A 27817-nucleotide genomic window follows, 5' to 3' on the forward strand; every position below is an offset into this window, starting at 1 on the left:
ATTCTAAAGGTCTGTGTTGCTAACTATTGCTTCTAATTGCTGCACAGTGTTTCAGAGTGTACATCTACTATGTTTTATCTGTCTAGTCTCCTATTTGTGGATACTTATATTACCTTTACTTTGTTACCACTATATTAGTCCGGGTTCTCTAAGGAAACAGAATCAACAAGAGCTGTCTGTCAATAGTATGCAATTTTATAAGAGTCTCTCATGCAGCCATGGATATGCCCAAGTCCAGGTTCTGCAGGCAGGCTGCAACCAAGGGCTCCAGTGAAAGTCCAGTGAAGGTTCTTGATGAGTAATGAGAGATGTTGGCTGCCCAAAGATGAGCTGGGAAATTCTCTGTCAATGCTGGAATCACTTCCCTTTTTAAGGCATTCAACTGATTGGCTTAAGCAACATGCATTGCTGATGGCAATCTCCCTGATTGATGTAATTGTAATCAGCTATCTATGATTTACCACTGCAGTAAAGTGAATGGTGACTAAAGTCCATAAATGCCCTTGTATTACAGTTAGTCCAGTGCTTGCTTTACCAAACATTTGGGCACAATTACCTGACTGAGTTGACACAATAGTCTAACCATCACAGCCACCATGGACTGTACTATGGTAAACTTTCCTTTCTGACCTCTATGATAATTTCTTTAAGATATATATTTTCAGGAATGTGACTTCTGGATTGTAGGGTATCCATATATTTTATTGAAGAACTGCCAGATTACATTCCAGAACAAATTGCAATGATCTATACTGCTGTGGGAAGTTGATGAGGGTTCCTATCTCCTGGTATCCCCACCAGTCTTTCGTGTTATCTAGTACCCTATTTTTTTTTTTTTTTTTAGCATTTTTTAATTGTATTTTTTTGAAGATACATAGATCACAAAAATGTTACATTAAAAAATAGAAGAGGTTCCCACATACCCCAAACACCACACCCCCCTAATTTTTTTAAGACTAATAGATACAAAGTAAATTCTCATTTAAAATTACATCTTACTGATTACTAATGAATTTGAGCATTTCCTCATATGCATGTTATCTTTTTTGGGGTTTGTCCTTTGGTAAATTTGTCTGTTCATCCTTTCACCCATTTTTGTTTTGGGATTTCAGTTCTTACTGATTTGTAGGGGTTCCTTGTATTTTCTATAGATATTAGTCCATTAAATGTTACAAGTATTTCTGCTCCTAATCTGTCATTTGTCTATAACATTTTTCATGGCTTTCATTGAACAGAAATCTTGTATTTTGATATAATCCAATTAATTTTGATTATTATTTTTTCCCTTTTGGTTTGTGTTTTCAGAGTTGTGTTCAATAAGTCTTTCTCCACCTCTTTGTCACAAAGTTGCTCTTCTATGTTACTGCCTGCCAAATTCATATTTTTCTCTTAAACACATAGACTTTAATATGTCCAGAGTCTATCTTTTCATATGTCATAAGATATAGATTCCGGGTAGCGGTTGAGGCTCAACTGATAGAGCGTCCATCTACCATATGGAGGGCCCAGGGTTTGACCCCCAGGGCCTCCTGACCCATGTGGTAAGCTGGCCCACACACAGTGCTGCTGTGCCCGCATGCGCACGGAGTGCCGTACCATGCAGGGGCGCCCCCGTTTAGGGTTGCCCTAAGCACAAGGAGTGCACCGTGCAAGGAGATCTGCCTTGCGTGAAAAAAGCACAGCCCACCCAGGAGTGGCACTGCACACACACAGAACTGACGCAGTAAGATGATACAACAAAAAAGAGATGCAGTTTCCCCGTGCTGCCTGACAATGCAAGTGGACGCAGAACACACAGCAAATGGACACAGAGAGCAGACAATGGGGGGGGGGGGAGGGAGGAGAAATAAATAAAATCTAAAAAAAAAAAAAGCACAAGAATTGTATTGGCACAAGAATCGATAATACAGAAATAGACCCTCACATCTACAGCCAATTGATTTGTGACAAGGTGTTTTTATAAAATAAATCTAAAAAAAAAAAGATACAGATTTGGTTTCTTCTTTTCCATATGGTATTCCAGTTTTCCCAGGACCATTCTCTCCTTTTCACATAGAAAAGGTGTTACTCATATTGTATATTAAAGTCTTATATATACTTGTATTACTCAGCCAAAGGGGTGCTGATGCAAAATACCTGAAATTGGTTGGTTTTTATAAAGGGTATTTATTTGGGGTAGGAGCTTACGGATACCAGGCCATAAAGCATAAGTTATTTCCCTTACAAGTCTGTTTTCACTTGTTGGAGCAAGATGGCTGCCGACATCTGTGAGGGTTCAGGCTTCCTGAGTTCATCCCTTTCAGGCTCTTGCCTCCCTCTGGGTTCAGGGTTCCTCTCTTCCCAGGGCTTGTTTCTTCCCTGGGCTCAGGGTTCCTCTCTTTTTGGGCCTTGCTTTTCTTTCCTCTGTGTGCTTACTTCCTGAGGCTCCAGCATCAAGCTCCAACATTAAAAACCCTCCAACTCTGTCCTTTGCCATGCCTTTTGTCCAAGGTGTGGGGACTCAGTGCCCTACTGACACAAGAGGTTTAATTGATTACTTAATCAGTTAAACCTCTGAATCAATTAAACCTCTGAATCCAATATAATCTCATACGCCCAGAGGAAAAGACCAGTTTACAAACATAACCCAATATTTATTTTTGGAATTCATCAATAATATCAAACTCTTAACATGTATTCTGATTCTTTGGTTTGTCTGTTCTTGCTTTAATATTATACTATTTTATTATTATGGCTTTGCGATCTTTTTTTTTCCTACATGAATAATATTTCCCATTTATTTTGCTTTAGCTTTTATTTTGAAATAACTATAGTTTCATGGAAATTTGCAAAAGAACCACAGAGGGGAGTGGATGTTACTCAAGCAGTTTGGTGCTTGCTTCCCACATGGGAGGTCCTGGGTTCTGTGCCTGGTGCCTCCTAAAAAACAAAAATAAGCAAAACATATGATAAAACCAACTCAGGGGAGCCAATGTGCTCAGTTGTTGAGCGCTGGCTTCCCGCACACATGGTCCTAAATTCAATTCCCAGTCCCTGGTACTTCAAAAACAACTTACAGCAACAGCAATCACAAATCACAGAGAGGTCTGGTTTCTCCCAATGGTTAACATTTAATATAGCTTCACCCAGTTCCCCTCACTGGTTACATTTTTTATGACTATGGTACAATATCAAAATCAGGTAATTGATATTGGTACAATGGGTATGTATTGTTCTGTGCCATTTTTTCACATGTATAGATTCATGTAACACCACTGCAGTCAAGATACAGAATTATACTATCACTACAAAGTTCTCTTTTGTGCTGCCATTCTAATCACACTCACCTCCCTTCTCCCAACCACCCCCAATATCTGGTCTAATGAGTTTTACATCTCTTTCATTTTGAGAATGTTATATCCAAGGAATTATACAGTAGATGAACTTTTAAGATTGAGATTCATCCATATTGTTCAATAAGACAATTTTGAGATTTATCCAAATTTTGCATGTATCAGTAATTCTTTTCTATTGTTTGGTAGTATTCCATGGTATGAGTGTATTAAGGTGTAACCATTCACCCATGGAAGGAGATCTGGGTTGTTTCCAGTTTTGGGCTATTGGGAATAAAGTTGCTTTGAACGTTCTTGTACCGTTTTTTTTTGTTTGCTTGGGTTTTCGTGTGTGTGTGTGTGTGTGGACATAAATATTCCTTTTCTTCTGAGTTTAATGACCATGAATGTGATTGCTGGGTGGTATGGTAAATGTGTGTTTTTAAGAAACTGCTGAAGTGTTTTCCAGTGTAGCTGTACCATTTTACATTCACACCAGCAGTGTATGCGCAATCCAGTTTTCCTGCATCTTCCTTAATGGCTAGTGATTTTAAATATCTGGTAGGAAGGTTTTCCCTTCTTTGCCCATTTTCAAAATTGGCTTAGCTCTTCGTGGATTTTTATTCTTTCTTATATATTTTAAAAATTACTTTGAGTTTCTAAAACCCATCTAGAATTTTGATTGAAAATGCATTGAATTTTAGATTTGAGAATTGATATCTTTATAATATTAGGTTATTTTATTCAGGAGCAGGCAATGTTCTTTCACTTACAACTTTGAGTGGAAAAAATTTTTTGTAGTTTTTAGAAATATTGTGACATAATATTTATATATATATATTTGGCATATTATTTTTAAGTAGATTATTGTTGGTAGAAGAAAATATTATTGATTTTCATACATTGTCATTCTACCTTTGTCTTTTTGTATTCTACTAGACAGAGATTGAAATTTGTAGTACAAATCTTAAAGTAGTATTTATTGTTTGTAGAGATAGGCCTGAAACTAGGCAGTGCTTTTATTGCTGGGTTTATCTGTTAACATTTCTTGGTAACATCATTTTTTATTTGTTGGGACAGATAAACTTGATGATTAGGGTATGGGGTTAATGTGGTTTGTAAAGTTCATTTTCCCATTTTTGTCCTTTTAATTGTTTCACTTTATAGACTGTAATCTTACAGATGAGCATGTCATTGATCATGGCTAGAATCAACTGAGTGAAACTCTTGTCACTAATGCCTTATGTTCCCACTTATAGATACTGTGCTAATAATGTTAATTTAGAGTTTGAATTCTGTATATGTGGTTCATTTGTCTTGGTCTATATCAGATACTTAAAGCTACTTTGCTTATCAGGACACAAAAAATTCAGTTGGAACAAGAAATCCTATATCATGACTGCATTCAGAAAGGCATTATGCAAGTGGGATTTTTATTGCCTATTAAAGAACAAATCAATATATGCTATATTGTAAAATATTATATATTCTATACATAAATAGGCATTGTTTTCCAAAATGTGTTGATGATGCTTAATGAAAATACAGTTTTTATTATTTTTATTTTTATTTATTGGCAGATGGTTGCTTCAGTTAGTGGGAGCAATAAAATAATGGAACAATAAAATATTAGGATACTGGTCAGATGTATGAAGTTATTCTGTGGGGTCTTTTAGAATAGAAAATTGCAAGAAGTACATGATTTTTAAACCACTCTCTCTCAGTTAGCTTAGCAATTGTAATTATGCCCCTTCAAGCTCACAGAAGATGTTTTACTAGTATTTTGCACATATATATTTTTCTCTGAATGTTAATAGTATATGTCAGTGATCAACAGATTGATAGTTTGTCAGTTACCTTCTGTTCTCTCATTAAAGATTTATTTATTTGATTGTCTTCCTTAAGGGCTCATCTTTTTTTCTAAGCATTTTAAATACAAATAAACAATAAAAACCGCCATTAGTGGGAGCAAAAAGTTCACACTAATGAAATATCACTGTATTTAATTTAAGAAGCACTTTTGTGATTAACAGGTTTTAGTGAATGTGGTAGCTATTAGGGAAAATAAACCTTTTAAACTAATTTTCTTCATAGTTCCTAAGATTTTTGTTTGCTGTGTATGTGTCACAGATAGAATAAAGAGACTGGAATAAGGGAAAATCTGCAGCTGGAGAAAAAAAATGTTAACAGATTTGATTAAGGAGATATATTAATTATACAATATTCTATACAGTTATACATAATATTAAAAAACTATTAATTGAATAAGCAATTCTTATGTGAAATCCAAAGCAGAAAAAACCAAGATGCACTTTAATTTGCTGATGGGTACAAGTTTTTTTAAAAAAAATCACAGTAAAACATATTTTATTAAGTAATTTGTTCATTTGCTTAAAAAATGTTTGCATACCTCCTATGTGGCAGGAATTGAAAGGTCTGGGAATACAGTAGAGAACAAAATAAATCTTCACCTTCATGACGCTTCCATTCTAGTGGGAGGTGCAGGCAATAAACAAAATATACAATGTATAAGTATACTGCAGAAATAGAATAAAATACTGTTTGGTGGTGGGTGTTTGTTGTAATTTGTTATTGTCTGGAAAAACTTCACTTACAAGGTGACATTTTAGCAGAGAACTGCAGGAGGTGGGAGATTGTGCCATGAGGATGTCTGGGGGGATGCTATTCTAAGCTGAGAACCTGCTTGGTCTTTGAGGAACAACAAAGACTAGAATGGGTGCTCATGTAGGACAGATATTTGTGTAGAGTTTGGCTTTTACTCTGATTAGATGGGAAACTAAAGGAAGATCTGTGACATGGTGTGATTTAAAAAAAAATAACATCACTCTGCATGCTGTACCAAGACTGGATGGCGACAAGACTGGAAACAAGAATATCAGTTAGGAGGCGATTGTGTTATCCTTGGTGGGAGATGCTGGCAGTTTAGAATGAGGTGGTTGGATTCTGGATATCCTTTGAAGGTATAGCCAGTACAGTTTGCTGATGGATTGGGATATGGAATGTGAGAGAGAGGAATTATAGATGATTTTACAAAGGTGGAGTTGCCATTTACTGAATTAGGAAAGGCTACGGGAGGAGCAGATTTGGGGGAGAAGACCAGGAGCTCATTTTAGGATATCTCAAGTTTGAGAAGTTTATTTAGATACCCAAATGGAGATGTTGAGTAGGAAGATGGATATGTGAGATTGGAGTCCAGAAGAAAGCTTCAAGCTCTTTTGGTATATTGTCAATGTATATGTAGTATTTAAAACTGTGAGAATTGATGAGATCATTGAGGGGAGGAACTGTTGCCAGAGAAGAGAAATCCAAGCTCTGGGTACTCTACTTTTAAAGGTCAAACAATGAGGGAAATAGCAAAGGAGACTATGAAGAAGTGTAATACAGAGAGGTAGAAGGAAAGCCAGGAAGGTGTGAAAACTTTCAGGCCAAGAAAAGAAGTGTTTCAAGGAAGGAGTATGAGCTATGTCAAATGTTGCTGGTAGATTAAGTAAGATGAGGATTAGGACTTGACATTGGATTTAGCAAAGGGGAGGCCCTCGATGACCTTATCGAGCAGTTTTTGTGACAGGCAGGTGCTAAGCACTTTTCTATAGTATATAAGGAAAGGGCAGTGTTACAAATGAGTACACTCTGAGTTGAAGAGGTTAATCTTCAAGCTTTACAGTCAGTAAATAGGGGCACCTGGGATTTTTTTGTTGTTTTTTTTTTTGATGGCAGTGTGAAGGAAGAAAGTAGGAAAGATTGGAGGTGATTGGGGGAAGAAAACAAGTTGATTCTACCAGTTTCTGTTTTCTCTAGAAAGTAGGGACTTGGTGGGCACAGTTTGCTTTTTACCTCACTCAGGAACTCTTGATTGAGGCAGGTTGATGATGGATTGAGTCTAAGTGGGATAGTTTGGACATCCTAATAGCAGCACAGATATTTAAAAAATTATTCATAGGCCTCAAAATCCATAAATTTAAAATTGTGATTTATGTTTGTGGTGGTTTGAAACTGTATGGACCCCAGAAAAATATGTTCTTAAAGTTAATCCATTCCTGTGGGTGTGAACCCATTGTAAGTAGGATCTTTTGACAAGGAGGAGATTGAGATGTGACCCACCTTCTAGTGTGGGTCTTAATCCTTAATAAATGGAGGATGAAAAAGCCGTGACAGGGAAACGGACTTTGGCCCAGTGGTTAGGGCGTCCGTCTACCATATGGGAGGTCCGCGGTTCAAACCCCGGGCCTCCTCGACCCGTGTGGAGCTGGCCATGCGCAGCGCTGATGCGCTCAAGGAGTGCCGTGCCACACAGGGGTGTCCCCCGCGTAGGGGAGCCCCACGCGCAAGGAGTGCGCCCGTGAGGAAAGCCGCCCAGCGTGAAAAGAAAGTGCAGCCTGCCCAGGAATGGCGCCGCCCACACTTCCTGTGCCGCTGACGACAACAGAAGCGGACAAAGAAACAAAAGCAGACAAAGAAACAAGACGCAACAAATAGACACCAAGAACAGACAACCAGGGGAGGGGGGAAATTAAATAAATAAATAAATCTTTAAAAAAAAAAAAAAAAAAGCCGTGACACACAGGAAAAGCTACCCTGTCAGAGGAGCATTTGGAAGCAGAATTAGCCATGGCCTGGAGAAGAGGAGCGAGATGAGTAGGCCGCCATTATGCCCTGCCATGTGTCTGATCACCCACAGCTGAGCTCTGAGAGAAAGCATCTTTTTATTTTTTAAAGATATATTTTAAAATTTATTCCCCCCCCCCCCCACAGTTGTCTGCTCTCTGTGTCCATTCGCTCTGTGTTCTTCTGTGTCCACCTGTATTCGTGTCAGCAGCACCCGGAATCTGTGTCTCTTTTTGTTGTGTCATCTTGCTGCGTCAGCTCTCTATGTGTGCAGCGCCACTCCTGGGCAGGCTGCACTTTATTTCGTGCTGGGCTGCTCTCCTTACTGGGCATACTCCTTGTGTGTGGGGCTCCCCTACGCAGGGGACACCCCTGCATGGCACGGCACTCCTTGTGCGCTTCAGCACTGCACGTGGGCCAGCTCATCACACGGGTCAGGAGGCCCTGGGTTTGAACCTTGGACCTCCCATGTGGTAAGTGGACACCCTGTCCGTTGGGCCAAATCTGCTTCCCAAGAAAGCTTCTTTAGATGCTGCTGCCTTGTGCGTCATTACTCACAGCTGCAACTTGGTGAAACAGCATTTCTTGATGATGCTTTGATTTACACATTTTCACAACCTTGGACCTATAAGCTTTTACCCTAATAAATTCCCTTTATAAAGCCACCACATTTCTGGTATATTGCATTGGCATTTTTCAGCAAACTAAAACAATGTTTGACCAGATAACTGCGGTTTTTCAAAATCTGACTGACTCCGGTATCTTCAGGGCTGTTTTAGCAATGAGATAAAAGTGGAGTCTCTTACTGCCCTCTGCTCAGCCCGCATGTCCTTAATACCAGTACTTCCTTTAACATAACAGTCCTTAGTATCAAGTTCATTGGGGATATGTTTCTTGCCACTCAAGCGAGAGAGTATAATATTGTGATCTGTTTTGTGTTCAGAAGGTTGTGTCCTTCATATTACTTTAATTCCAGAAAGGCCTTTGTTCTGAGGAAGCAGCTTAGTGGTTTCTTCAATATGTTTTATGACCTAGCTATCTCATTGCATTAATTATGTGCTTCGATTTATTCCAAGTGTTTAGTTAAGTGGTAGTAAAGGTACAAACATGAAGAAAATTCCTTAGTGATCGCTTCTTCCTTCATGTCATACTGTGTACTTGTCTTGGACACACAGACCAAGAGAATATTGACTTTTGTGAAGATGCCTCTATTCCTGGGATAGAAATACATCCTGATAATTGCTTTTGAGAATTAAGAAAGCAATGTGAAGGAATTAACCTTAATCTGAGACTAGAGTTTTTACATATAATCTTAACTGTTTCATAATTTTTTAGAAATCACATAGGATAGAAGTATCACATGGGATATTGCTGCCAGGATAGTTTGGTCTTATCAATGTTACTTCACAGATTCTTTTTTTCTTTTAAAGATTTATTTTTTACTTATTTATACCCCCCTCCCCCCCTCCCCGGTTGTCTGCTCTCTGTGTCCATTCTCTTTGTGTTCTTCTCTGCCTACTTGCATTCTTGTCAGTGGCACTGGGAATCTGTGTCTCTTTTTGTTGTGTCATTTTGCTGTGTCAGTTCTCCTTGTGTGCGGCACCACTTGTGGCCAGGCTGTGCTTTTTTCACGCGGGGTGGCTATCCTTGAGGGGCACACTCCTTGTGCTTGGGGCTCTTCTACGGGGGGGACCCCTGCGTGGCACGGCTCTCCTTGCGTGGATCAGCACTGTGCATGGGCATGTTCACAACACAGATCAGGAGGCCTGGGTTTGAACCCTGGACCTCTTGTAAGGTAGGTGGACGCTCTATCAGTTGAGCCAAATCCACTTCCCTTCACAGGTTCTTGATAGTTCAAAAGGGAAAACAAAACAAAACAATTACAGTGGAAATATCTGGTAGTCACTACCTTTATCAAACAGTCAAATGTGGCATTACAGCTAATAGGACATGTGGCAATAATGCCTCTGATAGTGATGCACTATGAAGTATATACTATCATGTATGAATTATTCTTGCCAAAAATGTTTGCCTTGACTCTAATGATGCTTTCAGATCTAACTTCCAGTTTATAGGATAATCAGGAGATAAGAGGACTACTGTAAATTAGAGACAAACCCAAAAGGTGGACCATTCTACAAGCAACTGTTCATTTTATTGTTGTTTTGTTTTGAAAGTTAGCATGAACAACAAAATGAGACTAGAGAGATAACCAAATGCAGTGCATAAAACTTGAATATTTTATTTCTTTGTTAAGAAAACAGTTAAAAACACAAGTTTTTTGAAAAATTGAAGCAATTTGACTATGGACTACATTGTAGATGCTATTAGAGATTTATTATGGTATTAATAATAGTGATAATGGCATTGTGGTTATGTTAACAGAATGCTTTCTTTTGGCTTACTCTTTCAGTGAGATTTTTTGAAGGTAGAAACTAGATTACATGAGGTTTTTTATTAGTAAGGAAATGTATGCACTAAGTTAAAGACCACAGGTTTCAAAATGTTGATTTTAACTCAGAACAAGAGAGAGAAATTATTAGATTTACAATCAGGGGTCAGTAAAATGTGAAGGTGTTTGGATAAAAAGTGAGATTTGATTGTGTTTGATGGACAAAGGCTAATTTAATTAGAAGGTAGATATTGAAATGGTAGACAGAAGTTAACTTAAGGGAATAATGTTGGCAGAAAGTTTTGGGTTCTGGGCTTCTAGAGTCTTGGCTTATGTCACATAAAAGAATTTAAGGACACGCCATAGGGTAGGCAAGGGAGTAAATATTAAGAAATGGGAAAAGAATACACAATCCAAGACATGGATTGCGGGCGTGCTGCAGGGTGAGTTGTACACGAGGGGGCAACAGATTAGGATTTTAAAACATTTCCACCTCTCCCTTTGTGGTGTTGGGGAGGGGCCCCAGCTATTTGCTATTCTGATTGGTTGCCTTATGATTTCCGCCTGTTAGCTCTCAAGGGCTCAAATGAGGAGACCTGTTTGGGGTTATCCGATGCTTCTCCTTGACCCTGGAAAGAATTCCAAATGGGCTCTTGTAGCCAGGGGTTCGTGGGATCTTTCTGGCAGCCTTCCCCTCAGGAGGTTTCCAGGCTGGGTCTCACTTCTATGTGGTTTGCCTTCCCTTTTACACTACTAACCTGCCTTAACTCCCCACTCAGATAGTTTATACCCTTATTCTTAAGGGAGAGCTGAAGGGCAATGCTCATTCTTCTGTAGTTGCTTCTTGTTAGTTAGGGGGAGTAGGCCCTACCTGACAGAGTATAAATCCTCTGGCTATTCTATTGAGGTTAGAGGAAGACAGTTCTGGCACCATGGTTGGAACTGGATGAAATCCCTGCATGACTAAAATCTTGTAGAGGAAGGTACTGATTCTGGAAGAAATAAACTTAGTTAGAATTTAAGATTCCTGATCCTACTTAAAGATAAAGAAGTGGGCCCATAAAAGGGGGCCAGCCATGACATACTCATGAGAAAAGCCAAGTGCCTTTAGAGGCTGCATCCTTCCAAAGTTGATGAGGAACAGCATTCTTCCTTGAGTTCTTTTATGCTGTTTGTTAACTCTAGGGAGAGACCGTGGTAGACAAGCTGGGTTTGGAATAAATTTCCAATACCAGTTCCCATGGCATTGGTTATGCCTAGGACAGCTAGGAGAGGTATGAAGAGAGCCAGTGCCCTAGATATAAACTCATAAAAATGTATAGGTAATAATAAGACAAGCATATGGCAAGTAAAACAAAGACAGTACTTAAGAGAGTCATTCCTTTATCTTATAGGCACATTCATTAACTCTCTAGAAAATGAATTAAGTTTACCAAGACTTTTAGCATGTTTAGTATCCTTCTGCATATGATGTAGTATAGAAGAGATATTATCATTCATCAGGCCTGTAGGTATAGTACTTAATACTAATAAATGCACTAATTAATGCATAAATTCCTCTTTGACCTGTAGTTAATAGATCTAAGCTCCAGGTTTGCAATACTATACAGTTGTGTCTCCATGGGAGCAGGTCATTAAGCCAATTGTGTCAGTTTAAGTTCTATTCACATTACTCTGATAATTCTTGCTCCACTTGGTATGTCCTTCACATAGCCATCATGGTGCAGTACTGTTGGTCCTCAGAGGGGTGCTCCTGGGATTCACTGGCTTGGTACATAGTGCCTGTATTAGTCAGCCAAAGGGGTGCTGATACAAAGTACCAGAATTCTGTTGGCTTTTATAAAGGGTATTTATTTGGGGTAGAAGATTAAGTCACAAGACCCTAAAGAGTCCAACTGAAGGTACTATAGGAGGTACTTTCTTACCCAAAGTGATTTGCCACATGTTGAAGCAAGATGACAGGTGATTTCTTTTAGGGTTCACTCTTCCTTCTTCCTCTTAAGGATCCATGGTTCCAGCTTCTTCCGATCTCAGCTGTAGGCTGACATAAGACTCGTCTCTTTCCCCAGGGCTCATTTCTTTCCAGGTTTAGTTGCTCTGATCTCTTCACAAGGTCAGCTGTAGACTGTCATGCTCATCTCTCTTCTCAGGGCTGCAGGATCCTCTGTGTTTCTTCTCTGTGTGTCTACTTCTGTGTGACAGTCTGTTTTATCAGACCAAGGGAGCTGGGACTCAACTCTGAGTCACACTGTAATGATGTGGTTGAATCAAAGTCCTAATCTTGACATAATTTAATCAGATGTCTCAGCTGAATCTAATACAAAGTATCTCATGCCCAGAGGAACAGACCAGTTTACTAGCATAATATTTTTTTTTGAATTCCTAAATAATATCAAACTGCCACAGCGTCCTTCAGTACTGTGAAACATAGCTAGTCTGGAAGCATTGTCCATTGTAAATTTGGCCATATCAAGCCATTGCTGGCTGCTGCAGGAGTCTGAAAGTGCATTGTATTCTCCATCCACTTCAGGTGCATGTTCAGAAATGTAGTAGATACTTTCATTGTATTAGGGATCATAGTGACTGACCTAGCCAATAACGCAAATGGAGAGGCACCATGCAGGGTGCTCTAGACCTTGTTTGAATTCACAATGGACTTTGACAATACCAAAGTCTATATCTTTTAATTTTTATACATTTTCTAAGCTCTTCCAATACAATGTATAACATATCAAATGAACTTAACTATTTTTAGTACTTTACTTTTACCATGTATATGTTAATTAGGAGGTATTGTACTTTAGCAGTACAAGAGAAACTGCTTTCTTCATTATTTTATGAAAATCTAAGATTTCTGATGGAATCAAGATTATCTTCCTTTATTACCATCTTAACATGCAGTTTGAGTTGACCTCTGACAGCTTTCTCTGTTATGAAGCTACTTTTTGCTATCAATATCAATTTAGATTTTCAGTTAATAATGGCTTCCTGGAATTTGCCATTTAAATACTTCAGTTTAGACAATGTCTTTGCAAACTTCTTATGATTAACCATAAGCACATAGAATAGTTACTTTACATTTACTATAAAACAACATTATATTCAAAAGATCACTTTGAAGGCTATTTCTAATTATTCCTTTACTTCATAGATTTGCTTATTTCTCTTTTTGACTTTGACAGACCTTTGATGAACAACACTAATTCTATTATGTATTCACTGAGGTCATTGAAGTCTCAAGGAAACCTGTTTTTTTTCTCTTGACTTGCTGCTTTCAGCATTCTTTATGGTCATGGTGGGAGGTCCCCCAATCCCCAGTTTTCATAGATATTCATAACAGGACTCCAGTGGCCACTGGACTGCAAGAGTGGATGTCCAAGCCTGAGGTTCCAAGGATTCCCACCATGTAGCCTTACAAGTTCTGGGGTCCATCTATGCTCTTGCCCTGAGTAGGTAAATTGGAGTCTATACCTGAAGTCTTGAGAGAAAGCAGGGTTATTAACACTGGTAGAAGGGTAGGAGACAGAGGTGTCACAAATTTGCCTTCCTGGAGCCATACGGGGCAAAAGTTGCCTTGGTACAAACAGGAGAATAGAGTAGTTACTATCACAATGGTGAGCAAGTACTAACCAAGGGTGAGGTGTGTCCTGAAATAATCATAAGCTAAGGCAAACTCAGTTTAGAATTACCATTACTATAGCAAGTGTACACAAAGGTGAGGTTAGACCTGAAGTAACCATAAACAAAGGTAAATTAGTCTAAGAAAACCATCACAATGTTAGGCCTGGGGAGAAGCTAGGCTTAAAATAACCATAATCGAAGTTGAGTTCAGTTTATAATTACCATTACTATAGCAAACACAAGCTAGACTTAAAGTAAGCATAAAAGAAGGTAAATTAGTCTAAGATTACCAGTACAATAGTAGGTCTAGACTAAATTCACCCATTTATAGCAATTTCAGCTTTTGCTGTTTTATAATAAAAGGTATGTATGTTATATTCTTAGCTTTTAGTCACAGTTTCTAGTAAATTTTTACTTCAAAACACTTTGGGCACTTTTGTTTGTTTATTAACTAAGCAACTAAAACAGTTTTATTACTAATAACAATAGTAAGTTTTCTGCTTTTCCAGCAGTTGAACTAATTCCATGTGGTTTTTACATAAAATCCAATTGCAAGACAGAATTGACATTTAAAGACTCATTTTTAGGTTACCTTTTACCATTATACAATTTGTAACACATGAACCCCAAATCTGATTTCCTAGGCACAAGCAGACCACAAAGTTAAACACAGATTAAAAAGTTAAATACAAAGTTAAGCACAGATGAGAACAGAAGAGAGAATTTTACGTGCTTACTTAGCATAGGGAAAGACCTGACAGAAGCCATTTTCCATGAACTTTTTAATCTTAATTGATGGCACATGAGGAAGTTCCTTATTCTAAGAGGAGAGGTTTAGTAAATTGTCTAGATCTTGATTCCCCATTCACTCCCAACATTAGGCACAATCAAGGTTAGAGAGGTCCAGAATGCAGGCTATGAGTAATTGGCTCCCATGTTAAATAAATTGAGACTCTCACCTGCCACATCAGGGGTCACCTGAGACTCCTTGGGTTGATGTTTCATGGACACCTTTAAGCCCTTTCCATCCTCCACTGGGGCCAGGCCCCATCAGTTGGGATGGTGAGGCAATTTGGGACCAGGTTCCTGCTAGCATGGAGCCTGGATTTGGGTAACACTGAGGTGACAGTGCCTTTTTTTTTTTTTTAATTAATTTTTATTTTTAAAAAGATACTTAGATTACATAAATGTTACACCAAAAATACAGGGATTCCCATATGCCCACTCCCTACTCCCCCTATACCCTTCCACATAAACAACATCCTTTATTAGTGTGGCACATTCATTTCAATTGATAATGATGGTGACTTTAACAGCGGCAGTTAAAAGGAGAGCCTGCCCCAGATCATGCACCCACTGCTCCTTTCCTTCTCCATTTTAGTACCATGATCTTGGTTGTTGAAAATTGAGAATGCTGCTTCTAAAAGGGAGTTAATGGAAGCTTGGGGACCCAGGGAAAGTTTCTGCAGCTTTCTGCTGTTATCTGAGGCAGACTGCTTGTGTTCTAGGTTCTACCTCTGAGTAATTTTCCTGAGCTATAACTGACTAGTTTTGTAGTGCATTTCCTTATCCCTTTAAGGAGACATGACCATGGTCTGTGGCTCTCAGATCTGCCTGTCCTCTCCTTCTCTCTTACACAGGTTTAACTGGAATTCAGAGTCCTATACAGAGGCCATGCTTGGCCATATTGCAGCCGTGTGGTGTAGCAGGAAAAAATTAGCGTCTTCCTTTTAGACCACCAGTAGGCATGTTGTCCTGATTTTGGAGAAGACACACTAATGGGGAGGCTGCTGAAATGGTAGAGAACCACCCATCGTTATAGGGAGAAATTGAAAAAAAGTCTGTCAGCCAATTGGTGCTCCAGATCCTGCCCTCACTGAATTTTTGCCCTCCAAACTGAAGCACCCAAGCTGCTTAAGTCTTGGGGGACATTTGGAGTTGCTTCTCTGGTTCCTGGTGTCTCAGAAATTGCAGAGACCATGCATCTGGACATACCCAGATGCACGGGTCTTGGGAGATGTCTGGACTTACTTTCTGGGCCAAAGCTATCAAACTGCATGATTCTTCCTAGAAAAGGGACTGGCTTATAAAGTTATTTTCGACCTACTATTGCAGAGCTCTTGGAAAGGTTGGCCATGAGAGATACTACTGCCAAGGACTGAGTTTCCAGTTAAACAAGACATTAAGATGCACGTTGAAAAGCCAAGGCTCATCTGTGGCTTACAGGTAAACAGCCTCTGGGGTCCCAGAGGTAATGGCTGAACAGGAATCTCAGGGCCTGCTGGGGGCTAAGTAAGGAGCAAAAGGGCACAGACAGAATTTAATTAAAAAACTCACCCAGTCTTTGGATGGGGGTCGGGAGTGTTACTTGCTTCCATGTCTCCTGACTTGGTTCATCAAATAATGTCGGTGGATGGCTCTGGGTTCTGGGCTTCTAGGTTCTTGACTTATGTCACACAAAAGAATTTAAGGGCATGCCAAAGGGTAGGCAAGGGAGTAAAGAGTTTATTAAGAAACAAGACTTTTAAAAAAGACAATTAAAAAATAATTAAAAAATTAAAATTAAAAAAGAAGAAAAGAATGCACAATCCAAGACATGGATTCTGGGCGTGCTGCAGGTTGAGTTGCACAAGTGGAGGCTCCAGATTATGCCTTCTAAAAGCTTTACTCCTCCCCTTCATAACATTAGGGAGGGACCTCAGCTGTTTGCTGTTCTGATTGGTTGCCTTATCATCCCCACCTTTTAGCTCTCGGGGGCCCAATGAGGAGGCCTGTTTGGGGTTATCCCGGGCTTCTCCTTGACCCTGGAAAGAGTTCCAAATGGGATCTCATATCCAAGATCTCATGGAATCTTTCTGGCAGCCTTCCCCTTAGGAGGTTTCTGGGCTAGTTCTCATGGCCATGTGGTCTGCTTCCCTTTTTCACTATACTAACCTGCTTCAGTAATATTCTTGAAAGAGTCAAGAAGGAGTTATATTTAACAAAAAAGAGGAGAGATTTCTTCCTCAGAAAGAAGTTAGAATTGCATGTAAAAATGCTTCTCACAGTGGTTGGCACACAGTGAAGGTTTAATAAATGGTAGTTAATGTTATTCTCTGTTTATTCATTCAATAAATATATATTGACCACAAGTAACTATTCTAGGTGGTAGTAAGTCACTTTCAAATTCTCGGGGAATGCAGTTTCCTTGATAACGATTAAATAACAAAGGTGGTGTATTTATACAAGTGACCTGGTTTTCCCTTGGCGGAAGACAGACTTTAGTGGAAACAGATGAATTTGTAAATGAATACATACAGACAGTGATGAGTGTTATAAATTAGCTGTCTAGAAGGTGTAGGGGCTAAAGATAAATTCTTGTTTAAGTTAGATATATTCTAAAACCTCCATGTTGTGTGCTTATGTACAACTATAAAACAAAACCAAACGTGGTTAATCAGGGCCATTTTATTTATTCCTTTATTTATTAATGATATTTTAATGGAAAACATAAAGATGAGGAAAGAACCATAGGATCAAAAGATTTATCTTGAGAATTACAACTCTTACTTAACTCAATCTCTTTTTTTTTTCCTGCTTTATTTTTTTCTTCTTCTTTGTTTTCTTTTAAATGTTACATTCAAATTAACCCAATCCCTTACTTCTCCTATTCTGCCTCTTCAGAGGGAGTCATCATTACTCTCTTATTTTTGGTATCACTTCAGCATTATTACAAGTGTGTGTATGTGTGTGTGTGTGTGTGTGTATATGTATGTATGTTACAGAGGGTTAAGAATTAAATGATTATGATTCCTAAATCATTATAGATGCCTTTATATTATAAAACAGCAAAAGGTTAATACCTGAAATTATTGAAGCCTGCTAGAATGTTCCTGCCTTCTAGCCTGCTCACTCTAGACTTACTTACCCTGCATATGTTTACTCTTGTGGTGGTAATTACAGATAGAGCTCATCCTTGAGTATGCTTCCTATTAGAATGGTAACCCCTCCACCCTCCTCTGTTTAATATCTATTTGGAAAACCTTGTGACTGACCTCTGCTCTGTACCTTGTGATCTCAGAATCTTGATCTCTGAAAATGATTGTAACTTTGTTATTTATTTATTTATTTATTTATTTATTTCTCTCCCCTTCCCCCCACCCCGGTTGTTCTCTGTGTCTGTTTGTTGCGTCTTCTTTGTCCGCTTCTGTTGTTGTCAGCCACACGGTAATCTGTGTTTCTTTTTCTTGCATCATCTTGCTGCATCAGCTCTCTGTGTGTGCGGCGCCATTCCTGGGCAGGCTGCACTTTCTTTTGTGCTGGACGACTCTCCTTACGGGGCGCACTCCTTGCACGTGGGGGTCCCCTACAAGGGGGACACCCCTGCGTGGCACGACACTCCTTGCGTGCATCAGCACTGAGCGTGGGCCAGCTCCACAGGGGTCAAGGAGGCCCGGGGTTTGAACCGTGGACCTCCCAAGTGATAGATGCCCTAACCACTGGACCAAGTCTGCCACCCCTGATTGTAACTTTGTAACTCCCCCTGGTTTGGCGTCCATCCCAGCTTGTTCAATTCCATAATGTTTATTAATGAAGTAACCTGTGTCCAGTTCTACCCCAATTATTCATTAGCACCCTGATATTATAAATTATTAGAATTTCTACAGATGAGGGAGGCAGTTTTGGGCCAGAAGACCACTGTGCTCCATTGCTGTGCAACCAATAAAACTTTCTCTCTTTGAAACTCTGGTGTCTCAGGAATGGACTTTAAAGATGCATTGGAAGAAAAGAACCCACTTTTGCTTGGTATGATGTATACATACATGTTTATCCCCCTTTGAAAGCTCAAATGGGAGTATACTTAGCCCACTGCATGGCATCTTTTCCTCCCACTATATATTTTGGAGATTGTTTCATATCTCATACTGCTGTGTTCCATAGAAAGGCGGTAATTCCTGATTGATGGGCATTGAAATTCTTTCCATGTACCCTTTAAAATTATAGAAATTTTCAAAGTCATAAAAATAAAAAGACTAGTGTAATGAACATTCTTATTCTACTAAGAACTTCAACACTTCTTTTCACAGCTTGGATTCCCTGGGGAGCAAACTCTGACATGGAGATTAGTGTGTAGGAGGTTTATTAGGGAGTGCTCTTGGGATCAAAACCCAGGGAAAAGAAAGTTTGGCCAGAGGGAGAGGTTGAGCTGTGATCAATCTTGGTGGAATTTCAGTTGGCTTTAGGGGGAGTTCTGAGGTTGGAATGACCTTTCAGAGCTATCCCGAATTGGTTGGTATGGGGGGTCAGGCCTTTGCATCCTGCATCCATCATGTGAGTTGTCCCATATGAAGGGGACTAGACCTTGGGGAGGTGCCCTTTTCAGCTAAGGCAATCCTTAATAGGGGCTGACAACTGCAGGCTGTCTTTTGGGAGCACACTGAGCAGTAGGAGAAATAAGTCCTTCATTCTGGAAGGAGGATGTGGGGACATCATATAGCATCCATCATACTGGTCATCTTGTTTCATCTACATACCTTCAATATTTCTTACCCTCTATTCCTCACTCTCCTCCCCCATGTGCCACTAATACTAGATATCACACCCTTATACCTATAATACTACAGTTTCACTTGCCTTTTAGTGATATATTTTAGTAAAATCTTGATTAATCAGAAATCCTGGACAGTGAGACTTTTTGGGTGAATGGAATTTTGTGGTATACTAAGACAATATAGAAGAGTGAAGAATATTTCATTAGGAAGCAGGAGATATGGATGTGCCTCTGAACTCTGATACTAATTTGCTCTGTGACCTTGAGAGTTATTAGTAGGAACTAAATATCTAGCAAAATGAAAATCCACAAGATGGTAGGGAGCTATACTTTTCTCTATTTCTAGATTAGGAAACCAGATTATTTTTTTGGCTACAAATTATTTTTCAACTGCTTAAATTTAAAAAACAAAGACTAACAGGAGGTAAACCCATATTCTATAAACTTTTGCATAAAGCTTGGTTTACAGATAGAGATAGAGGCAGAGGGTGATTGCATTTTTGCTGCTCATGTGGAACACTTTTAAGTTCTCTAGTGGCATTTTATTAAAATTTTTTCTGAGTTACAATTTTTTTGAGACCAGATTATGCCTCTTTTCTTCTTCGTCCTTGTTTATGTTCTTGCTGTTCTTCCTCTCTCCCCCATCCTTGTCTCCTCCATTTTCCCTTCTCTCTCAGCCTGAAAAGTCAGTCATTTGCATCTTCTTATCTCTGACCTTACATATTTCCTCACGCCCATGATAAATTGCTCTTCCTCTGCAATATCTGATGTTTTCCTTTTTCTTAAAACTCACCATCTTAGCTAAGATTCTTATCACTCTATACCCAGACTTACTGCAGTAGCATCATATTTGGTTTCTCTGCAGTTTTTTTCTTGGTGTAATCCAGTCTTCACACATGTAGTATTTCCTTCCTTCCCAAAACCTATAGTTAATAAATTCTGGTCACGTTTGGAATACTTTCTCATTTTAGAATCCACACTTATTGGTAGCTTGGCTGGGGATCTGTATTCAAGTAATAGTGTACTGTCTTTAACATAGAAATACTAAAGTCCTTTAGTATTTCAGAATACTTTTATCATCAGAGTACCTTTGTGTAAATCCTGTATTAAAATCCAGATTGCATTCTTATCAGTTTGGTGCTTTGAACTCCAAGCCCTATTTATTGTAACTCTAAAATAGCTCTCATATCCCTTTTATTATTGCCACTCTCACTACTATTACTCTGTACCACAAATTTTTTAAGGATATATTACATGCCAGACACTGTGCAAGAATCTTATGGTGATGAATACATAGATGTGGTTCTTGTTCTTATGGAGCTCAAAGAGTACTAAGGGAGATAGCCATTAAACAAAGAAGCCCAGAAAGAAGTTGTATTAGTTAAAGTTCTCTAGGGAAACAGAACCAACAGGAGATATCTGTAAATAGTGTGAGATTTTATAAAATTGTTTTACATGACCATGGGGTTGCACAAGTCCAAATTTCATAGGGCAGGCTGCAGGCCAGGAACTCTGATGAAGATCCTTGATGAGTTTCCCAGAGATGCTGTCTTTCTGAAGTAGAGATGGAGATTCTCTCTCTGAATGCTGAAATCATGTCTTTTAAAGCCTTCAGATGATTGCATGAGACATCACTCATTGCTGATGGCAATCGCCTTAATTGATTGTAGATATAATCAGCCATATATACAAAAAACTCACTAATAATTAAAGTCCATGAAATGCCCTTGTATTAAAATTAGCTCAGTACTTGCCTGACCAAACAACTGGGCACCATTACCTGGCCAAGTTGACACATTGGCCTAACCATCACATTAGTAATAGGTGATTATAATAAATCTAGGCACCATCATCTTTCATTTTAGGTACTGCAATATCCTTAATGGTCTTCAAGCACAAAATTTTATTCCTCTCCAGTAAATTGCATCTAGAGTGGTATTTCTGCAAAGCAAATTCAGATTTAAAACTTGACTTGCTTCCCATTGCTATCAGGTTGAGTCCATTCTCATTAAGATGGCTTTCCATGCTCTCTATGATCTGATGCATGTTTACCTTCAGGTTCCTGTCTCATCATTCTACCTTTGTACTCTGCATTCCACCCCTAGTATTTTCACTTTCCAGAAGGAACTAAGATCTCTTGTCTCTGGATCTTTGAGTTCTTCCTTGATTAATTCTTCTCCTTTGCACTCATCATTTCTTCTAGAATCCTTCTTTGACCCTTGAAGTCTAGATTAGGGGATCCATCTTATGTTTTTCCGTAGGTGTTGGGACTTACACACTATAATATCACATTCTGTGGTAATTGTTTGCATATATGTAAGCTTCAGTGGGTAATTGAATTGTGTCTGTTTTATTCACTGTTGTAATACTGTACACTTACCAAAGTATAGGCACAAAATCGCAACTTGGGGAATGTGCTCTAAAATGTATACTAATTGTTGTTATTATGAAATAAAAATTTAATTTGAAAACCATTTCGGTATTAGGATGGGAAGTTTGTAGTTATTTCTGATAAAGTCAAGCAGAACTGAATTGTCATATTTGTAGATAATAGAATTGTGTTTGAAAATCATATACAGTAGTACTTCTTTATTGTGCCAGAAAGTCATCAAAGAATATTAACCTGTTGAAAAGGCCAACTTTATTAAATTTTAAGTGCTGGAAGAAATTTGAAGTGGAAGGCATATTGGAAGAAGCAAAATCTACTGTTTTTTAAGACTGGTATTTATTGAGCATCTACCATGTGGTAGATATTTTACTAGGTGCATTACATATATGATCTCTCTCAATCTTTATGACAACTTTTTGAGAGGAGGGTATTATTATTCATCTTTTACAGATGGGGAAGCTGAGGTCTAGAGAGGTAACTTTTTCACAGTCACGTAGAATCAGGATTTGAATACAAGTCTTTTGATTGTAGGTTCATGTTCTTTCAGTTATTCTTTTTGTTGTTATTGACTGATGCATACTTTTATCATTTATATACAGCTCATAAATAGGTGAAAATGGGTTATATGGGAACCTCTTATATTTTTTAATGTAACATTCTTTGTGACTGCAATCTATTAACTTTTAAAAAGTGTTTAAAAAAACAAACAAAAACCCATTATGTCTGCAAAAATTAAGTTAATTCTCATTAACTCTTTGTAATTTCCTTATTATGAACATTCAACTCAAAAGTTACTGCTGAATTAAAATGCATCTCTAAATTTATCCTCATCTAAAAAAAATAGATGAAATTAGTTGAAATAGAGGAGCACATGAAATCAATGTAATCAGAAGAGATGACTGAATTTTTACCACTGAGACTCATTCTCTTATGTTTTCATTTTTTGACTTAAAAGTTACTCAAGATTAATTTTACAAATAACTATTTTGATGAGAAAACTGAGCCTCAGAAGCAAGATATGATAAAAGACTATTATTCGTGGGAAAATGGAAGTAGAATCTGGAACTCGTGATATTTGAATCCAGTGCATTATCACTTAAAATTTTTTATTTAATAGCCTATTTCTAAATGTGATTTTAAGCCAGAGTTGATACAAGCATTATTGAAAACTGAACATTCCTAGGATTTTTCTTTTTAGAAGCATTTAATCTTAGATCACTTTAAATTTTGAAAAATAGCATTCCCTCTTTATTATTTTCAAAATTGAATATTTGTGCATAAAATTTGGAGAGTTTTCCATTTTTTCCATAATTTCCATAATTTTTCCATAATTTCATAGTTTCTCTTAAAGTTAGTATCAGATCATATTTTTCTAGTTATTGACTTAATCATCTTTGCTTCTGAACTTTTCCGTGAAAATATGAATTTTGTTTTATCTCAGTGAATACTGTTTTGTGAGTTGTTTCATTTCCATTTAATATAAAGCTTTTTAGGAGATGATTTAATTTCCTTTGTACAATAATATTGGAAAATGAGTAGGTTATATGCTGATAAATAGACCATTTGAACTCTGATAGTTGAAAAGCTCCGTTTGGTGGATTTGCATTGCCTCTTACCCCCCTTGGAAAACAGCCTTATGGTGCCAACTTAGTGTGTGTTGACTCACCCATTGTTCATTCAGTTTAAAGAAATTCAAACTTAGATTCCTACGATATACCTAGTTAGATGGTTAGGTGCTGGCTAATTTGCCTATTTTTTGTTTTAATCAGTTGTTTGGCACTAGGTTTACTTGGTAGCTAATTCAGTGGTCATCTTGCCTAATCCTTCGTAAAAAAATATTTGATTGTGATGTACTATTTGATCATCATAAACCATGTTATCCTTTATTTCATATTAATTCATTAGTGATTCTGATGATTTTTCTAAAGTTTCACTTTTGTTAGGTTTTTATGGTATTAGAGAAAAAATGTTTTGAAATTTTTGCATATTCAATGGACTGAGATGATATTTTTCCTTGTATGTATTTCTTTTTTTTTAAGATCTATTTTTTATTTATTTCTCTCCCCTTCCTTGCCCCCCCCCCAGTTGTCTGCTCTCTGTGTCAATTTGCTATGTGTTCTTCTGTGTCTGTCTATATTTTTGTCAGTGGCACCGGGAAACTGTGTCTTTTTGTTGTGTCAGCTCTCCGTGTGTGTGGCCCCATTCCTGGGCAGGCTGTACTTTTTTTGTGTGAGTGGCTCTTCTTATGGGGCACACTCCTTGCACGTGGGGCTCCCCTACGCAGGGAGCACCCCTGTATGGCATGGCATTCCTTCCGTGCATCAGTACTGCACGTGGGCCAGCTTCACCACACAGGTCAGGAGGCCCTGGGTTTGAACCTTGGACCTCCCATGTGGTAGGTGGATGCTTTATCCATTGAGCCAAATTCATTTCCCCTTGTATATATTTCTATTAAAAATTTTTAGACAATTTGCTCAAATAATTAACCACAGATTCCTTGTCCTGTTAAGTTTATCTAAATTATGTGTTACATGGTATATAGGGTCAAATAGTGATATAAAACTTTATAGCACAAAAAAGCATGAAGAGAGAAAAAATATTTCAAAATTCTAAAGGTTTACAGGACAATGATCATGGATTATGTGGATTTTTAGGTAATTCAATGTACATTCTTTGGTTTGGTTATAGATGATAAGTACCATGGAAGGCAGAGGCTACCTGTCTTAGGTTAAGGTGAATGAATTAGTGCCTAAAGTGGTCCAGGTTATTAAGTAAATTGCAATGACTGAATTCTAGAAAGTATCTTATAAATCATGTTTCTTTAAAACAAAGATTTATTCAGTGAATATTCAAGAAATTCCTGTTGCTTAAATATGTTACACCATAACTAGATTTCTGGGTTTCAAAAGAATGAATATTCATTGAAGTATGGTTAGCTCAAAACAGGTATTAGAAGTTATGCATCCTTTCTTTGATTCAATTTAGAATCTCTCCCCAATTGTCATACATATAAGTCAAATGGAATGTGTTTGCTGTATATGCTGAAGGAAATTATTAGCTTTTAAGAAAAATTAATGTCTGTAATCCAAGAATAATTGATTTCAATAGGGAACATGTTAATATATCCTAGGAAAGTCCGAATATTTGTAGTTTATCACAAAAAGCATGTTTGTACATTATTAGGTACATGTCCAGTTCAGTGTATATAGCATTTAATTTTATATACTTCACAGTGTTTCTTCCTCCTCCCTTATAAGTATGTCAACATATTTATTTTAAGAGAGAATAAACTATATTTTATAACAGTGACAGGAAGGATTAAAAATCTTTTCAGGAAATAACCACAAAATTATTTTATGTCTATTTGATTTTCTTTTTTGATTAAGGAATTAATTTTTTCTGGTTTAACTGTGTTGTTGGACCAAGTCACATTGACTTAAATTTGAGAAATAAGGAGTGCTTAAAATACCACTAAAAAGCTCAAGGTTAGGAGCAGGTATAGCTCAGGGCTGAGCACCTACTGCCCATGTGCAAGGTTCTGGGTTCAATCTTTGGTACCTCCTGAAAAAAAAAAACCCAAAATACTTGCTTTGCTTTATAATATTGACTTTAGAATGCACTTTTTTTCACCAGTAGTTTTTCATCAAAATGAGAGAATTCAGTGCTCCCCCTATTAATTTATAGACATATTAATATAAATTAACATAGAATTAATTATATAGTTAATATGTAGAGTCAGTGCATACCTAAGTATAATCTAGCAGGCTATTTTCTGGTAGAAATTGACAAGCCAATTCTCAAATTTGTGTAGAAATTAAAAGAACCTAGAATATCCAAAGCAATCTTGAAAAAAAAGGAGCTAACTTGGAAGACTTACCCTACTTGATCCCAAGATTTACTCTAAACTTGCAGCAATCAAGGCATTGTGGTATTGGCAAAAGGGCTAAAAAATAAATCACTGAAATCGAATAGCATCCTGCATTTTCAACAAATGTACAGCACAATTCATAGGGGGTGTGTGGGGGGGTGACTTCTTTTCTACAAATAGAACTGGAATTATTTATTACTCATATGGGAAAAAAATAGACTCTGACAGCTTGCCTCATACCTTACACAAAAATTACTTTGAGATGGCTCATATATCTAAAAGGAAAAACTAAAACTATAGAGCTTTTAGAAGAAAACATAGGAAAATATCTTTTTGATTTTGAAGTAGGCAGAGGTTTCTTCAGACACAGAAAGCAATAACTTATGGAAAAATGATAAAGAGGATTTCATCAAAATTTAAAATTTCTGTTCATCAGACGATACTGTGGATAAAATCGATAGACAAACCTTAGACTAGTAGAGAATATTCAGAAAACATATGATGAAAGACTGCTATCCAAGCTGTATGAAGAATTCCTACATTTCAATGTTAAAAAGATAGACAACCTAATTATAAAATGGTCAGAATATCTGACGAGACATATCACAAAAGATATATGAATGGCTATAGGTATATGAAAGAGAGTTCAGCATCATTAGTCATTAGAGAAATATAGTTAAAACCATAATGAAGTACTACCACATACTTCCCAGAATGCCTAAAATTGAACTCTGTCAACACTGAATGCTACTGAGTTTGTAGAGCAAGTGGAACATTGATGGGAATATAAAATGGTACGACCACTTTGGAAAGTGATTAGCAGCTTCATATTAAACTTAACCATATCAATGACATGATCTTTTATGTAGAAAATCCTAAGGAACCCACTAAAATGCTATTAGAATAAATAAACAAGAGTAGTAAGGTTGTAGGATACAACGTCAATATACAAAACCAGTTGTATTTCTATATACTTGTAATGAACAATTGCAAAAGGAAATCAATTCCATTTGTAATAGCATAAAAAAATTAAAGTACTTAGGAATAAATTTGGCAAAAGAAGTACAAAATATACACTGAAAACTGAAAACATTTTTGAATGAAATTAAAGATGATCTAAATAAATGGAGGGAAGTGGACTTGGTCCAATGGATGGGAGGTCCGCGGTTCAAACCCCAGGCCTCCTTGACCCGTGTGGAGCTGGCCCATGTACAGTGCTGACGCGTTTAAGGAGTGCCATGCCACACAGGGGTGTCCCCTGTGTAGGGAAGCCCCATGTGCAAGGAGTACCTCCCGTAAGAAGAGACGCCCAGCACAAAACAAAGTGCAGCCTGCCCAAGAATGGCGCCGCACACAGGGAGAGCTGACACAGCAAGATGATTTAACAAAGAGAGACACAGATTCCCGGTGCCGCTGATAAGGATAGAAGTGGTCACAAAAGAACACACAACAAATGGACACAGAAAGCAGACAACTGGGTGGGGGTAGGAGAAATAAATAATAAGAAGAAATAAATAATAAGAAATAAATAAGAAATCTTTAAAAAAAAAAGGAAAAATCATCTCAAACTCATGGATCAGAAAGTTTAATATTGTTAAGATGATATTGCTCCACAATTGATCTACAGATGCAATGCAGTTTCTGTCAGAATCCCAATTTGCTTCTTTGTAGAAATTGGCAAGTTGATTCTAAAATTTATATGCAATTACAAGGTACTCCAAATAGCCAGAAAAATCTTGAAAAAGAACGAAGTGAAAAAGAACACTTCCCAATTTCAAAACTTACTACAAGGCAACAGTAATTAAGACAGTGTTGTTTTGGTATAAGGATAAACACATAGATAACTGGAATAGAATTGTGAGTCCAGAAATAAACCCATTCATAAACCATGGGGTACACCTACTCAACCTACTCTGTGGTTTAGCAATCCACTTCTAGGTATTTACCCCAAAGAAGTAAAATCATATCTACAAAGACTTATATAAGAATGTTCATGGAAATTTAAATATAGTAAAATTAGAAACATCCTATGTACCCATCAATAGATGAATTGATTAAAAAAAAAGATAGTATGTTTATA

At 37.6% G+C, this 27817-nt stretch overlaps 1 protein-coding gene across 18 annotated transcripts in view; it reads left to right on the forward strand.

Annotated features, from left to right (window-relative positions):
• WDR7 (WD repeat domain 7) overlaps positions 1 to 27817 on the forward strand; it is a 439870-nt gene that overhangs the window by 14754 nt on the left and 397299 nt on the right. For 7 of the 18 annotated variants that reach the window (XM_058277778.1, XM_071208569.1, XM_058277779.1 and 4 more), the window contains exon 2: positions 16066 to 16176. The exons of the other annotated variants lie outside the window; for them this stretch is intronic. The gene's annotated coding sequence lies outside the window, so the exon portion shown is untranslated. The remainder of the gene's footprint in view (positions 1 to 16065; positions 16177 to 27817) is intronic. 18 annotated transcript variants of the gene reach the window in all.

The sequence above is a fragment of the Dasypus novemcinctus genome, chromosome 16 (assembly GCF_030445035.2).
Source record: "Dasypus novemcinctus isolate mDasNov1 chromosome 16, mDasNov1.1.hap2, whole genome shotgun sequence".
NCBI lineage: Eukaryota > Metazoa > Chordata > Mammalia > Cingulata > Dasypodidae > Dasypus > Dasypus novemcinctus.